This window comes from Sciurus vulgaris, assembly GCF_902686455.1.
Source record: "Sciurus vulgaris genome assembly, chromosome: 18".
Classification (NCBI taxonomy): Eukaryota; Metazoa; Chordata; class Mammalia; order Rodentia; family Sciuridae; genus Sciurus; species Sciurus vulgaris.
This window is the reverse complement of record NC_136479.1, coordinates 25,028,741-25,046,119: the sequence shown is the minus strand read 5'-3', so window position 1 is coordinate 25,046,119 and position 17,379 is coordinate 25,028,741. Positions and strand designations below refer to the sequence as shown.

General features: G+C 53.4%; 1 long non-coding RNA gene across 1 annotated transcript; it reads left to right on the top strand.

Annotated features, from left to right (window-relative positions):
• Positions 1-7,866: 7,866 nt before the first annotated feature.
• On the top strand, positions 7,867-16,540 carry LOC306650193. The gene is made up of 3 exons (XR_013760824.1): positions 7,867-8,421; positions 11,128-15,453; positions 15,705-16,540. It is a non-coding gene; the product is annotated as an uncharacterized lncRNA (long non-coding RNA).
• Positions 16,541-17,379: the final 839 nt, after the last annotated feature.

Here is a 17,379-nt window from a genome sequence, read left to right as displayed (position 1 = left end):
TTGACCATGCGAGGTGATCCCCAAAATGGCACCAGCTCTGGGGGAGGGGAGGCCCCAGAGCACATCAAGGCTGCAAGATGAGGGGATATGGGACTGGGCAACCCTGTCCCTGTCCTCAGCTGGGACAAGACCTTAGAGAAGGCAGGACTCAAGTTGGCCCTGGGCACCAGGCAGGAAGGACCAGCAATCCTTGGGTCTGTCAGGTGGAGGAGGATGTTCTCTGCTGTGGGAGGTGATGAGCTCTGCCTGAGTGTAGGGTGAGCAGGAGCCACCATGATGTGACTTTGAGGGCTTGGGCAGGGCCGATTCACTCAAAGATTCCAATGTCCACAGACCTGACAGGCACACTAGTGTGGTTCCAGGAAAGAGATGGAGTGCAAAGTCTGTACCTAAGCCCGATGTGGCAAAGGAGATGAGTTCAAGCAAAGGCAGAGATGCCACCCGGGCAGTAGTGTGGCCAGACCCAGCCTCGGGGTTCCAGCTGGAAATGCCTTCTTATTGCTCTGTAGCCTGGGTGACTTAAGAAGCAAGAAATGGGTGTTAAACTTCCATAGAAAAGTTCACAAATCATCATCCCACAACTTGGACAACTGTCAGCAAGTGAACACCTGACATGACCAACTCCCATGCGATAAAGCAGATAGGGGTCTCTTGCCTCACCTCTGCCCCTCCTTCCAGGCCCCTCCTGAAGAAAGACCCACCCTGGCTCCACCGCCACCGTTTGGCTTGGGTTGTTCTTGTGCTTTGTATAAATAGGTCCCCAGTAGGCTCACTGGCACCTGCAGCCTCCACTGAATATAGCAGTCATCAGTCACAGCCTTCTACAGTTCATGAGCTTCAAGGTTATTTCTTCCTGGGCACCTCAAATCTTCCTGGGCACGTGTTTCTGGGGTACATGCATGGCTCCTGCAATAGACTCATTAATAGCATTGGAAGGCACAGTCTGTTTCCCAAGGGATTGTGTCGATCTGAACTCACTCCCACCAGCAGCGAGAGGGTCCCTGTTGCTCCGCAACCTCACTAATGTCTGTTCTCACCTGATTTCATTTAAATGTTCTAACGGATGTGCATTTGTCTCATGGTTTTTGAAACCATGAGGCATTCATTTTATTTTTTCTGAGTTGTTTTAGGTTTACAGAAAAATTGAGCTGAACGTACAGAGAATCCCCATATATAATCCCTTAAGCAGTTTCCCTGGTTGTGTCATCTGGCCTTAATGTGGCACATTGTTACAATGAGGAATCAGTACAGCTACATTGTTAGTGAGTCCCGCAGGTGGCTCAGGGCTCCCCCTTGGCAGTGCAACCTAGGGATTCTGACAAAGGCATACGATTTGGATCTGCATCCACTGGTACATTATTGCAGGAAACTGTTCCACCCTAAGCTGGGCTCCACCAGCCCTCCCTCTTTCCTGTGCCTCTGGTGACCACTGATCTTTCACTGTCTCCATAGATTTGCTTTTCTCTAAGAGATCTTTAATCATGCAAATCTGGCCACATCACGCCCCTGCTTCAAACTATTCATTGTGCTTCTGACACTTATTTGTGGATACCCTGAATTTTTCAAGCTTGGTCTTTCCACACAGTTCTGGTGTGGCTGAGAAGACTTGTCCTGACTCTCATGGAACCCGGGAGCCAGTGAGTGTCACCAGCAGATGGAGGTGCCAGAGCCTGCATGGGCTGGGCTGCGCCTGCCAAGATGCCGGTGAGCGTGGAGACCAGGGGAGCTGCTTAACAGGTGGCTGAGGACCTCTGCACAGATGGCAGTCCAGTGGCAGCTGGGGGGTGGGAAGGAGTTGGCAGAGTGGCTCATGCCCTGGTTGTTGTTACAATGAGCATTTTTCAATCACGTCCTGGACATTTGGGCTTCAATCTTAGAATGTGGCGTCCTAATGGAGCTTCCCATTTTAACATGCAGACACCCATAGATCGCTTGCAGGACCTGACCTGTGTCGGGGGCTGTGCTCTCAGTGGCATGTACTCTCTGTCCTCTGTGTGGTTGATCTGGAGCTAGGGGTTTCCCCTAGAGTCTCCTTAGGGGTCAGGGGCTTCCCAGGTCACCTGGCAGTCCTTGGAAAAAGCTTCTGCCTGTGGGCTGCTTCCTGTGGGTCCACCTTTGTTGGCACACCCCCATTGGTGCCACCCATATCTCTAGGGGAGGGTCTCAGACCCATAGTACAAAGGGGCTTTCCAGGGCTGGATTTCCTGTGAGAAGCCCCCTGCCCCAGGCTTGCAGGTGTGACTGGCAGGACTCCTGCTCCACCTGGAGAGGAATGTGTTCCCCTGGGCTGTCTTCTCTTGCTGGGCAGGGGGTCAGGAAATGCCGACTGGGGCCCTTCTCTGCTGGGTATGCCACGTGCTTGTCTCTCCTGGCCCTGGATTCCCACTGCTCCTACACCTCCTGGAACTCTGCCTCGGTTGCTGGCATTGCTTCCTGGATTCATAGCTGCGTTCTGTGGGAGGAGCAGGTGAGAGGGAGTCAGGGTCTGGGCAGGGTGTCTCTGGACATGTTTTTAGCGAGATCCTGTGTAGACCCCCTTATTCTGCCTCAGTGAACTCACTGGGGTCCCAGAACCTCTCTGCACAGCTCTGAAATGGTGTTCACAAATGCTCACATGGAATACAAAGTACAATAGGCTCGTGAGGACCCAGATGATCCAGCATCTGGACACCCTGCATGCTGGCTTTGGTCCCTATATCCACAGGGAAGTTCATCGGGTGGGGCAGGAGAGGGAACTGAGGCAGCTCCAGGCTTCCAGGTGGGGATGGGGGAAAGTAATTCTGAGCCAGGCAGGTGAGGAGGGACTTCCCGCTGCCTCTGGAAACTGGTGTCCATCCCCAGCTCCCCAAGATATGGAGGGGCCCAAGGAGACTTATTTAGCTCATGGAGAAGAGCCACTCATTCTGGGGTCAAAAGACGACCAGGGAGCTTCAGGGATCCAGGTGGGAGCTGGGTCTTAGGGCATCCTCTTCCTGCCCACTAAAGTCCCTTTTCTCTGACCTTCTCTTGGTAGGGAGCCCTGGCTGACCTGGGCCCCTCCCAGGGAGGGCTGCCCTCTATTTTCTGCCCTGGCTCAGCCTCTGCAGGGCTTGCTCTGAGTGCCTTCGTGACCCACCTCGGGGGTTTGTGTGGTTAGCACCCCTGGGCTTGGGAAGGCAGAGTCCCTGTGGGGCTGGTAATTGACTGTCAGCTGCTCTTTGCTTCCTGCTTTCCCCTTCCTCTCTGTCCCCAAGTCCTGCAGTCCATAATAAGGCTTTGGCCTGGTGGTTTTGCTGTGAGATCATGTTCCAAGGAATCCAGACCAGGACCCTTTTCTGACCCTTCTCTGAGGATCCTGGAAGCAAAAGCCATAGCCTATTCTCTCCCTTCCCTACTTTAGTGCTAGTTGTGTCCCCAAATTCATGGGCTGGCATCCTTGCTCCAAGATCTCAGAATGTGAATTCATTTGGAATAGGGTTGATGGAGATGTAATTAGTTAAGACCAGGTCTTACTGGAGTAGAGTGAGCCCTGATTCGATCCCACCCACATCTTTATACAAGGGGACATTTGCAAACTGACAGGGCTTGGATGGGGGCACTTGGGGTGAGTATCTGAGGACGGAGGATGATATGAGGGGTGGGGGTGCTCAGCTGAAAGCCTACCTCTGCAGCTGGCACCTTAGAGGTCCTGTGCTCCCAACACCTCCCTCTCCAATTCCCAGAAGTCCCTGTGACTATCGAGCTCTTTCCTTCTGGACATAGTTTCCAATGCTTATCTCAGTCCAGCGTCCAGGGCCGCCCTCGGGGGGACCTGCCCTCTGATCTAGGCTGACTGTCTCTCAGCAGCCCTGCCCCACTTCCTCCCCTCCCTTGGCCAGCCTAGACAAGGAGGGAGTGGGGACAATGCACCCCCACTCTTTGGGCGGGGCCTGGTCCTTGAGGCCATCACCTCTTATTGTACAAATGGGGAACCTGGAACCAGGGCCAGGGAAACCCATCCAAGGTCACCAGCAGCCACACCCACTAAACAAGATAGACACTGAGCACTTGGCTGGCCCTCATCTCTGGTCAGCCAAGAGCCAGAGCCAGGTCCCAATTCACAGATGGGGAAGCTCATGTCCCAGGGCAGCAGCCCCAGGCTACAGCAAAGAGCCCCTCACAGAGCAACGTCTACAAAGGAGCAGCTCTTATTGAGGAGTAGGGGCAGGTCTCCCCTCCCCTCCTCATCCTGCAGCACCCATGGGTGCTGTTGCTAGGACCGTTCCACAGATGAGGGGTCAAGGCACAGAGATGCTGGTGGAGGTGCTGGCACAGGGCGGCTTCCTGAAAGAGTCCATCCACCTTTCCTGCTCTGGATTGCCATGGGAGAGTCTGTGACCAGAGGCCGCATTCTGAGCTCCCCATGAGCAGGAGGAGCCCTGGAAGAAGAAAGCTGAGTGGCACTCGCTGCTCATGGCAGAGGTCTCCTGTACCTCTTACTCAGACCTGGATCCAGTGTCCCACACCTGTGAGGGGCAGAGGCCATCAGGCTTCAGAGGATGTACGGGATTGTGAGGGGCCACCCTGGAGTGTCCCTCACCCAGGGCCAGCAGGGCAGCCTCAGGCCCTCAGACCTCCTGAAGGCTTGCTTGCAGGTCCAGAAAATGGGACCCAAGCTACCCCAGGGCTCCATAGGCTGCCAAGAGAGGAATTGCCCAAAGAGGCACATGGGGTCCCAGAAAGGAGCCTTCAGGGACCCATGACCTGGAACCCACTGAAGGGCAGGTTGGGAGTCTCATAGAGAAGACAGGCAGCCTGAGAAGCGGGGGTGGGGTGGGGGGCGGGGGGCCAGAGCCCACACTGTGGAGGCCACTCTCAGGTCTCAGTCCTGCCATGTGGAGTCTGGCTGGGGAGCCAGGCCTTCCCCTCCCCCTGGTGTTTGTGCTAGTTGTTTTCTGTTGCTAACAACACGATACCACAGACTGGATAAGTTAAAAAGAAAATAAGTTTATTTTGGCTCACAGTTCTGCAGGTCTAAGGTCAAGGGGCCCCATCTTGATGGCTTTCCTGCAGGCAAAGTCCCAAGGTGGCCCAGGTCATCACACGGTGAGAGAGGGAGCGTGTGTGTGTATTGTGTGTGTGTGTCTTCTGGTCTCTCCCTCTTCTCACAGTCCACCAGGATTCAGTCACGGGGGCTCCACCTGGGGACTTACTGAATCCTAAGCAGCTCCCAGAACTCACCTCCGAACACGTAGTCAGATGGATTTTCTACCACGTCACACCTCACAGTGGGAATTAGATTTCAACTTATAAATTCTGGGAACACTCGAACCATATCTAAGCCATAGCAGAGTTGTCTGCAGAACAGGTGCTCTTGATCCCCTCTCCTAGACTTGAGGGGACTCTGTCACCACCCCAGAAATGAAGCCACCGTGTATCCCGCGAACTCCCAAGTTTAGCCAGGATAGGGCTGGGAGCCCAGGGGCTTTACGGGCACGTATCTCCACAATTTCTGTCTTAGTTGCACACTGTGGACTTGAGTGGAAAATGAATTGACTATGGTTTTGAGGCCACTTATGAGTCCCCTATCCCTGGCATTGTGAATTCTCTGGTTGACTTTCCCAGTGAACTGAGAAGGGGGTATTGATCCTGTCCATCCCAGAGATGAGAACCTGAGCCCCATGCAGCCTCTTGCCTAAGGTCACACGCCAGTAAGTGGGTGCTGGGTTCATCAGGGGACTGCAGCTCCCCAGCCTTCCCAGGAGCTGGGCACAGAGCTCCTGCTAGCCCTGGAGAGTGCCAACTTCACTGCCTTCCTTTGGCAGTGCTGAGCCCCCAAGACCCTTGCCCACTCCAAGTAGCTCCCTGTTGGAGGAGGGTCAGGCTGGGCTTGGAGGCCAGGTATGATCAGCAGTCCTGGGTCGGGGGAAGCCTCCGTCCATGTCCTCTGCTGAGCCAGGGGAGGGAGGAGCACAGCCACTCCTGGTGCCTCCCTGCCACCCCCTTGGCTGGTTCCCGTGTGCTGTCCTGGTCCGTGGTCACTGATGCTCCTGGGCCTCCTTGCCATCACCTGCTCTCACAGGCCAAAGCCCACCCCATTGGGCCATGTGCTTCCTGCTCCTTTAAGAAAACTGTCTACTCTGGCTTAAAGCAGAAGCCCCTGTCTTCTGCCCCCTTGCTCTGGTGTGGGAGAGGGGCTGCCTGCTTAGCTTCTACCACCTCCTCTGTAGCAGAATCCCCACCCACCCCCTCCACCCGATCCCTCCTGTGCTCTGCCCAGCCTCCTATTCTCACTGTCTTCACCAGGAGCAGGGCATGGGCTGCCGAGGAGTTCTGGACCATCAGTGCTGATTTCTTTTCCTGATGTGGAACCAGTAACAATGACTGCTCCTCCCAGGGGTTCAGAGGACCACGTGCTTTCCCTGTTCTTGTCCCCTGGCCATATGGTCCTCCTGCCTTCCTAAGAATGGGCCTGGGACCATTACCCCATGTCACAGAGGAGAAAACTAAGGCCCAGGGTGCTGGATACATACCAGGGCCCAGGTAGGCCATCTGGGCCATTGCAGGAGGTGTCGGGAAGGGCTTTTCCTTCAAAGCAAAAAGCACCAAGTTTGACCAAGCTCAGCACTGGGGCAAAGCCACACAGCCTGCTGCAGGGAGAGGGCCAGGGCTCTGGGCACACCAGGAGGAAGTCACGGTGGACAGGGGTCTGCATGAAGACAACTGGCCCAGCTTGTGTTCTGGGCACAGAGGTGTTGTCCTCCCTAGCCTTTGCTTGGAGCTGCCAAGCAACGCTACCCCTGCACGGCCTGCAGATGTATGCTGGGCCTGCTGGATGCCAGGCTGCCAGGACAAACACAACACTCCCATGCACATTAGGTTCCATCCTAATAAAAATTGATGAGAAGCTGGGCACGTTTGCCATGTCTATAATCCCAGAGATTCAGGAGGCCGAGGCAGGAGGATCCCTAGTCTGAGGTCAGTCTGGGCAACTCAGTAAGAGCCTGTCTTAAAATAAAAAATACGAAGGGCTGAGGGTGTAGCTCAGTAGTAGAGCACTTGCCTAGCATGTGTGAACTCCTGGGTTTGATCCCCAGCCCCACATCCCTGCCCCTGACATGCTGCCTGAGGAGGCCCTACAGCCATGACTTGGGACTCCTGTTAGCAGCATACTGAGAGGAGGACAGCAGAACGCCACGTCCTGGAGGCCATGCCTCTGAGCTGAGTGGAGGAGGAGTCGGTGTTAACCAGGCAGAGGCCATCTAGGCCAGGGAAATATTCCAGGTAAGCGCAGTCCAGCAGAACTGCCACTGCAAGGTCCTGTGTGAGCCACCTAACACAGTACCTGTCACGCTGGAAATAGGCTTTTTCATTTTATTGGATTTTAATTAAAGTTTCAACGGCCACACATGGCTGGTGGCCCCCATCCTGGGCAAGGCAGTGACTGAGGAGGAGGAACTGCTGTGGGCAGGATGCTGGGTCTGGGCCATGGAGAGCAGCCTCTGGAGATGGCCGGAGGGCAGAGTAGCTGTAGAGAGATTTTCGGGGATGTATTTGTTTTTTTCAGACCCAGGCGCTGTGTCATGTGACCTGAGTGAGGACAAGAGATACTCAGCTGGCTCTAAATACAGAAAACTCAGGGAACTGGAGGGAAGTTGCAGAGTTGGACGGGCCACGTCTCTTGTCCTGAAGTCATGTGCTTTGCTCAGTCCCGAACACATTACAGGTGCCCTGATGTTTCAGTCAGAAGTCTCTTGCTCCTCCACAGTTTGGAGCCTCAAATTCTGGGCTCCAGGTCTCCAAACCCTCTGCCTTGGCCAGAGCTGACATCCAGGGAAGACACCAAGTCCAGAGAACAAGTGACCAAAGATATGCGACGGACTGGACAGTTGCAATCTCTCTGTCAGAGACTGGACTGAAAAATGTGAAAGAATTTACCATTGCTGAGTTGTCCCATGATTCAAGGTCAGGGCTTCACTAAAGTCTGAGACACAAGGACCAGGAACCATGAGGAGCAGCTGTGACTGGAGCAGACACCAGATGTGAGGACAGTACCAGGTCTTCTGAGAAACCTGAGGCTCTGCAATGAGAGGCAGCTTCTGACACTGCTCCCTGAGCTGGCCCTTTAGCCTCAACTTGGACCTGGCCCTGAGCAACTGTTTTCTCTTAATAATGAGGAGGATCTTTGTTTCTGGTGACAAATCTAGGTGAGTGGAACACTGTGTCATGGAGATCTTCCTGAGTTTTGTGTGGGAATGCCCCCTGTGAGCCCACACACATTGGGGCCACATGGAGGGTAACACAGAGAGGAACCAGCTCGGCTCAGACACAGCCACACAGGCTTCTCCCACAGCCTGGCTTCACCACACGGCCACTCCCCAGGTCAAGGGCAGGTCTTATGATTGCTGTCTGCTTCAGTGCAAGAGGAATAAGGACTCTCACTGACTCACTCTCCAGCATCAGGTAAGTACTCAAGTAATTATCAGCAGCAGAAATTGCTGTGATATATCCTAAGTTCTCTTCTGGAGACTCCATTTTTTTTTTTTTTTTCACATGGACTTCCCCTGATGCATTACACAAGTTGACAGGAAATGCTACTGAACCAAATGAGAGCCCCCCCGCCCTTTTTTTTTTTTTTTTTGCGGTGCTGGGGATTGAACCCAGCACTCTACCACTGAGCTATATCCCCAGCCCTCCAAATGAGAGTCCCTAACTGTCTGTCTCTAAATTTTCTGAAGTTCTGTTACACCAGTATGTTACCCATTCATCCATCCACCCATCTATCTATCCTCTACTCACACTTCCACCTATCTGCCCACCTAATACACCCTTCCACCTGGCCACCCAGCCACGATTCACTCCCACACAACCATCTACCATTCGCCCCTCCCTCCCACCCACTCACCCACTTCACCCTTGCACTTATCCATCCACACATGCAACCATCCACCCATTAAACTTTCTACCCACCCACCCACCCTTCTACACACTCACCCATCCACCTGTACACTCATCCACCTTTTCACTCATCCATTTATCCATCCATCCATCCATCTACCCATCTACCCACACTTCCACCATCCATCCATCCACTCATCCATCCATCTATCCATCCATCCATCCATCCATCCATCCATCCATCCATCCATCCAATCCATCCATCCATCCATCCATCCATCCATCCATCCATCCATCCTTGCAGTCTCTAGAGAGCACCTATATCTATAGGCTCTGATAAGGTGGGCTTCATAACAGGCTGTTGTTTCCATCGCTCAGACAAGGAAGTTGAGAGTTGGGTGGGGGGACACACAGATTCCAGACTCAGAGCACCTTCCATTCTTGCTGCAAGGGCTGGCACAAGCCCCATTTCCTCTCACTGTCTGACAGTTCCCTGGGGGCCAAGCCTCATGTCCCAGGTCCTCCACAAAGCAGAAGTGTCCCTCTGTCTACACGGCCCAAGTACTCAGCTGGTTTCAAAGCAGATACTAGACTGCAAACCCAAGTCACCAGCTCATGGACCCCTTCTCCCACAGGGTCCTGCCCTGACCTGCAGTGAAGACAGAGAGGTGACACAGTGCAGAGTGAATGTGAAGCCAGGATTTCAGGGGTGTGTGGAGAGGGGGTGGGCTGGGCCTCAGGTGGGCAGAGTCCTGACTGTGAGTGGGGCGAGGGGAGCTGGCTGCCGGCATGTCCTGGCTCGAAGTGGATGCTTGGCCAGGCAGCTCTCTCTAACCTCACACGCTGCCTTCTGCCTGTGCTTCCTTCCTCCTGAATTCAGGCTACGTCCTGCCACGTGCCAGGTGAGGTGACCTCTCCAGCTTGCATTTCCAGCTGGGAAAAAAAAGGAAAAAAAAACTCTTCTCAGAAAGCTGCTGCCCCCAAGCCAGGTAGCTACCTCCCATGGGTCAGGCAGCACCTCCGGCAGCTCCTCCTTCTGGGGTTTTCAGAGCAGCCAAATCCCCTGTGTAGCCTGCTGCCCTCAGGATGGGCCTTTCTCTCGGCCTCTGCTGTCTCCTCCGTCCTCAAAGCACTCTCTCCCATTGCTCTGGCCATGCACACACACCCTTGGATCTGGGCTCACTGGTTCCCACGCCCTGGCTGGCTGTCCTCCTCCCCTCTGCCTGGCCTTGTTTAAATGCCACTTCCTCTGGGAAGACCAGGACTCCAGTCACAGGCAGTGGGAGCCACAGAAGGCTCTTGAGAAGGGGTGAGACGTCAGAGGTAAACAGTGAGGTGTCAGAAAAGGAAGGAGATGTTCTTTAGAAACCCCACCCCTGCCTCCTGGCCCTCTTCTTGAAGACTCTCTTGGGAGGCGCCTGCCCCATCCTTGCTGGTATAGCACTGGCCCAGGCACTGCCTTGAAAGTTGGTGGCCTGTTCCCCAGCTCCTCCCCCACCCCTCCCCAGCTGCCCCTTTGCTGTCTCCTCCCCCTCCCCGCCCTCTCCCTTGCCCCTCCCTTCCCCTTCCCTTCCCTCTCTCCTCCTTCGCCAGCCCTTGGGTCCACAGGACTAGAGCTCGCTCATGCCTCACTTGGGTTCTCTCCTGCTCAGCTGAGGTTTTCCCACGGCCAAGGAAAGGATTTCCAGGGCACAGCACTAGAATAGTGGTGAACTGCGAGTGAACTTTGCATCTCAAGGAGACTCCCTCCACCTCTCCACAGCCGCCCAGCTGTAACACATCTTCCCAGGAGCGGTCCTGTGGGGAGATGGAGCTGTGGTCAGCACCTCCTGTTCTGCCTCTCAGCCTCAGTTTTCCCATCTCTCAAGTCCTCTCTCCAGACACTGCATCCTGAGGTCCGGGTGTCTGACAGGCATGGCACTCGTTGACTCTTACCTGGCTGGTCTCAGGCTCAGGATTTTAACTCCTGAGCCACATACCTTGCAGAAGGTTGGGCTCTCTGCTCTGTTGAACTGAAGCAGACCTGGGTTTGGGACACTGGAGCCACCAGTTGGTGGTTAGTAGCTGGACTACAGGATCTCTCCTGGTGGACCGAAGGGCCACTCATAAATCACTCATTCCCAGAAGTGAGTGTCAGCCATCTCCAGTTCTGCAGATGTGGGAGGCTGCCTCTGAGGTTGATGTCCCTGTCACCCAATGCCCCTTGGATGCCCACACCCTGGGCAGTGTTAAGCAGGCCCTGGATCATACCCATCTGCTCTCCTTCCCCAGGTTCCTGTGCCTGTGGGCCCCTGAGAATTCTACACTCCTGCTGTGCAGCTGTGGAGCATCTCCTCTGGCAGAGGAAGCTCCTTGGCAGCAGGCTGGATGAGGTTCCTTGCATCCCACCACACAGCGGGTGGGCCACCCACTTGGTCGCTGATTCACGTGTGCATTCTAAACCAGATATCCTGGTCTCCTAACAACAGCAGCTCTGGACGGAGATAGTTGGGGGCAGGGCGGAGGCTCTGGGGAAGTGCTGCAGGTTAACAGGTGCAGTGTGCCCCTCCCAGGACCCTTTCCCATGCCTCTACCTCTACCTGCTCACTGCTCCACCTGCAGGAAGACCCCCCAACACCCATCAAGCATCATGCCAGCCCTCTGTCAGCCTTGGCTTTTGGGCATAGGTGCTATGGAAGTGTGAACCCCAACTTGGAATAATTCCTTTCTGTGTCACGAGTTCCTGTTTCCACCTGTGGAAACTGGCACCTGACAGAGATTTCCCTGGGAGGGGATGGATGAGCAACCTGCTTGGGCGGCAGGAGCTGGAGGGTCTTCGGGCAGCCAGTCCTGTCGAGACCAGGCCAGTGGAGCTCAGCCCTGCATAAAGTCCCCTCCCATGTGAGTGCAGGTGGGAAAAACCAAAACCTGCAGAAATCCTGCAGGAGTGGGAGGCAGTGGGGGCCACCTGAAGCAGGACTTGAGCAAGGTCATCCTTTCCCTGGAAGAACGCGTCCTGAACAGAACTGGGGTCCGTGTGAGTCCTGAGTCCTGCAGCTAGAGCCACTTTTCAAGGTAGAAGATGTTGAGGTCTCCCCATGGTCCCTTGGACCCTGAGAGGGTTGTGCACCGTTTGCACGCTTGCTCACTCACTTATCTACTCCTTCAGCTAGCGACATCCTAGAACAACAGAGCCCAGATCCTAGAAACTTCAAAAAGTATCCACTGGAACTTTTTTTTTTTTATGTTATTTTTGGTAAAATGTGTTCCTGGTTCCCAGACTGGTTGACCAGGAGGTTGGCCCTCTAGGGAGACAGGACACACCTGGCCATAAAGGGCATTGGGCAAATGCAGAGATGGGCCACAGAGCAGCCTGACCCTGGAGGCCTGACGGTTGTCCTCACTATTCCTGAGCAGACTTTGGATCTTCTCTTGGGTGTCCTCTTGCTGTCTGGTTTGGGGGAACAGCGGGCTGTGCTGCCAGGTCTGGATCTGTGAACAATTGCTTGAGGGTCAGGGACTGGATTATGAGGAACCAAGTCCTGGGGAGCAGAGGCTCAGATGGTGGCTGGCTGCATCCTCGGTGCCAGATTCAGATCAAAGAGAAGGGGATGTGGGCAACCCCAGCCTGGAGTCTCTGGTCCCCACAATAGAACTGTGGCCGGCTGCTTGAAGAGCACAAAGGGCCTCAGCGAGCCGTGTTCACTCACCCGGGGGAGGCAGTAAGGCCTAGAGAGAGGGTGGCACATTCTTGGGGCCGCTGTCCCACCACGGAACCGCTTGTCACACATGAAACAGCAGATTAAGAAGAATTTCCTTTTCTATTTTTACTGCAAAATTTGCACTGGCAAAGGGCGTTTGGTCTGGGAAAAAGCTCTCTTTTTTGAACAGCTTGGCTGCAGATGAAAGGATGGTCGGCTGCGCAGGCCACCGAGTGGAACGCTCTGTGCTCCAGGCAATCACAGCGCCTTGGCTGAGAGGCCGATATGGGATCAGAAACCTCATTATCACCTGTTTTCATTATGCCAGTTAACCATTAGAAAAATAGTGGAGGTGGGGTCCTGGGTGACTTGCTGAGAGCTGGCTCTTGGGAACCCTTGTCCCTGAGCCCCAGGCTTGGTGGCTGGATAAGGGAGCAGGCGGGAGCTGGGTTAAAATCTGAGCAAGCTGTGGGCCTCTCTATTCTCTGGGTGTAGAGAGAATGCGGACAGAGGGGCTGGCTGTGGCAGGCGGTGCCCAGCACCTTCTAGGCTGAGCCCCCACCATGGCCATGGCTGAGCCTGCTGGCCAAGGGAAGAGGAGGCAGGACTTGGTTTCCCAAGATGTCCTGAGGTCTTGATGAACTAGAGTGGGGTTGAGCTAACAGGCTGACCATTGGCAGAGAGGCCATGAAGCTCAAAAGAGGCCTGGGTGCAATGGTTTTATGTGGTGCTAAAAATTGTGGACTTCCTGGGCCAGCTCTGCCCTGGGACATACCCATGAGAGTCCTCAGTACTTTAATATTCCAGAGAAGAGTTTTGTAGGCCCATTCAGCACGTAGGGACAGTGCTGGTAAACAGGAGCGTGCGGGGCCTGGGACAGCAGGAGGCATGTGTCCTCAGGAGGGGTCATGGCCCAGGGTTGGGAGATGCTGACCCAGAGGCTATGCCAGGTCAAGTATCCTCACTGGTGATGGGAGGTACATTTATGGCAAAGACCCCATTGATGCCCACACAAGGGAGTGGCTGAGGTTTTCCTGAATGGAGCATCTTAACAGCCAGATCTGTTCTTTGTAAGAGACATCCACTAAAACATGACGTGGGAAGACTTCTCCCATCCCATTGGACTTGTGTCCCCTCTCCCTTGAGATGAGTGTTTTTCCTAGGTCCAAAGTGAAGCACTTGGTATCACTGGACAGACAGAGAAAGGAAAAACTTGTGTCTTCTAAAGCGCACACACACACACACACACACACATGCATACACATGCATACACACACACTCATACACACACATATGTGCTCATGCACCTATACATGTATTTATGCTTATGCACACCCATGCTCACATACCATATATGCAAACACCTGTGTTCAGCACACATGAGTCCACACACTTACTATGTGTCCGCACACATGAATTCATGCATACATGCATGTTCATGTACACATCTGTGCTCATATGCACACATGCACATAATACTCATACACACATGCACTTACACACATATGGTCATGCCTATGTACAAATATGGTCATGCCTACCCATGCTCATATGCATGCATATATACTCATGAGTTTACATACACGCATGCTCACGTACACATGTTCTTGCACATATAGTTATAGTATTCATGCACACACATGTGCACACTTACACATGCTCATGGACATGTATGTTCATACACAAAAACTACTCACACGTACATTTGCTTATTCACACATGTGCTAACACAACACATACATGCCTGTGCACACATGTGATCACACCTGCACATACAACTTGCTCAAGCACAAAAACATGCATGCCCACACAGGCACACACATATTTATATGCTCAGACACATGCTCACACATGTGCTCGCATACATGATCAGGAACACAGTTGTAGTCACATGTGTGCATTTACATGCATGTCTTCACACATACATGCTTGTGCACTTGCATGTATGATGACACATAATGTCCACACATACATATCTGCTCATGCACACACTCATGCATGCACACAAGTGCACTCATACCCATACATATTCATGCATACACATACATGCACATAAGCACATGTACACTATTACATTTGCACACAACATGCACACACATACTCATACATGAATACTTATGTATATCATGTATGCACATTCCATGAGAATCTTTCCAAGTCCACTGGCCCTTCACACTGTCCAGGCCCTGGACCCCACAAATCCACCCTGCCACATATGCATGGTGGAGGTACCCTTCCTGCCAAAGAGGAAATGTTTCAGGGAGGGAATGTCATGGAGCTAAAAAGAACCCCAAGCTTAGGATTCCCTGCCCAGCCCTCCCTCACCCTGTGAGGAGTGAGCCCTGGTTCAGGAATAAAGGGTGGTTACTCCTGCCTGGCCCCAAGAGGTCAGGAAGTGGTGTGGATGCATGGGCTTCTCAGAGTGCACATCTCGATGACTTAAGACAGCTGAGCTTTCCCTCAGTGCATGGCTGGTGTGGAGCACAGTGAGGACAGTGCCCATTTGCTGGCTCGCTTTCCAGAGCATGGTGTTCAGGGGACCCGAGCAGTAATCCAGGGTCACACTCAGATGCACTTGCTGGACCTGGAATAGGCCCAGTTTTCACTGTCACCATGTTCTCCTGCATCAACTTCTGCAAAGCAAGAAAGAAGAAATTTCCATCTTGAGGAGTGTTACAGGGAGTCAATGAGGCTGACAGGGCAGCTGGTTTGTCCCAATTGCCCACTGCTCCCTGTGGGGCTGGGCTGTCACTGAAGGCCATCAGGGTTCTTTCCCACAGAGCCACTGGAGCCCATCCCAGCCAAGAAGGCCTCTGCTTTGCTGCTCATTCCACCATCCTCACCAACCAGTGGGTGACTGCCTCGCTCTCCCAGAGCCCTGGAGCTCCGGGCTTGGCAAAGTCTTCAGGAAAGAAGAGTGTGGAGTCACCTAGTGCCAGCCCAGGTCACAGCCCTCCTGGTAATGGGCTCAGCAATCTGGCCTCTGAATCAGGAAGCCAATTTCTTTGGTCCTGGAGAACAATGCGGTGGGGCAACTGCTGAGCCATCAGTCAGAGGTCAGCAGTAGGCATGGGGTCATCTTCTCCATCTCCTCCACAAGGGGAAGGCAGGGTGAACCCTCTGGCCACTCATGAGCTCTGTTCATGGAACTCTTGCAGCAGCCCTGAGGCAAATATGCCCATTTAGGTGAGAAAATAAGCTCTGGTCCTTGAACCTTGTCCTATAGGAGTCCTGGAAGGGAATGTGGGGTGGCTCAGGGGACACAGCCTAGGAACTTGGTGCCCTTGATCTTGGGCATCATTCTTGTAGACAAGGAACATGCAATGGGAGACTTCAGTCCCCAAGTCCCCAAGAAGCTACCGGTGCAGGTGGTGCAGCAGGACATCAGGACACCCTTTCCCAAACACTGTCGTGTGCTCGGCTCTTCAGGCAATGGGAGAAATGTGAGCCAGGGTCCTTACTCTCTGGGAAATGAATGTTTAGTTGGGGAAACAAAATCCACAGGAGGGAAATGGATTCATTACAAGGACCGAATGACTTTTACTCTGAGGCAGGTTCCTCATGATCCTTGTTCAGTCACCTTGCAAACTGTGGGACACCAACCATTTGGGACGGCCATGTGTGGTGGAGCCCATCTTACCAGCTGGTTGATCTAGCCAAGAAAGGCCAGGAGCTGAAGCCACAGCCTGTGGGCATGTGTTAGGGGAGGGCAGGGTGCCAAGGGCCCTTTGGAGTTCAGAACATGCCTTGGGGGCACGGTTTCTGTTCCCTGGATCCCAGTAGGCACCTAGAAGGCCACTCTCCAACTCTGCATGTCAGTCACCTGCTTCTGATATGTATGAAGGGACAGGTATGAAGCTTGCCCTTGGATTGAGGGATCAGAATGTTGCTTCCTTTGGGGGAGAATATGGAATTTTTCCTCAGTTTTCAGGGGTCCCAAGGTCAGTGGTCAGGGTATCCTGGGTTACAGTGTCCACCAGGGTAGGCCAATCTGACCTTTCATTAAATCTAGAGCTTATCCACACAGTCTCTGAGGACTGGCAGAGCCTTTTCTAAGAACAGTTTTGGGAGGTGCACAGGACTGAGTCTCTGCATCAGCAAGTGTATTTCACAAACATGCACAGACCTCAGAAGCCACAGAGAAAAAGATGAGTCCATCTGTCCATGTGGAAATTAGAGGCCCAGCACGGAAAGACAGTGCTGAAAAGTTAAAACACACAGAATGGGAGAGTGTATTTGCAACAGAGTTAATATTCTAGTTATAGAAAAGAAAGCCTGCAAATCAACAATAAAAATGCAAACAAAGTACCTGGAGAATGGGCGGGAGTTGGGGGGTGATTTGCAGGGGAGACCCTGGACCACATGGGCTGCCTGGGAATTCACACATGTTTTACAAGCTCCCTGCCCTCTTCTGTGGCCACCAGATTGACAAATTTGAAGCCAGGCGACTTGCATCGTTGTGAGGACAAGAGGAGAGGGCACCCCTATAGCCCACCAACACTGAGCTTCACAGCTGGCACTTCCGTGTTTGGGTTTCTCTCCTGCACGACATGGGTGTGCAGAGTATGTGTTCACAGACCATTCTTGTACTTGTTGGTCAATTCTCCATAACCATAATAAAGAACTAAAGACAATAAACTTATAAAGTTCATTTTGGCTCACAATTTTGGAGGATCCAGTCTATGATCACAGGCCCTGTTGCTTGGGGCCCGTGGGGAGGGAGCGAAACCTCTTGCCTGATGACCAGGGAGCAAAAGAGAAAGAGGAAGGGCCTAGGGTTCCATAGTCCACCACCTTCCACCACCTCCCAGTAGTGCCACACTGGGGACAACACCCTTAACAC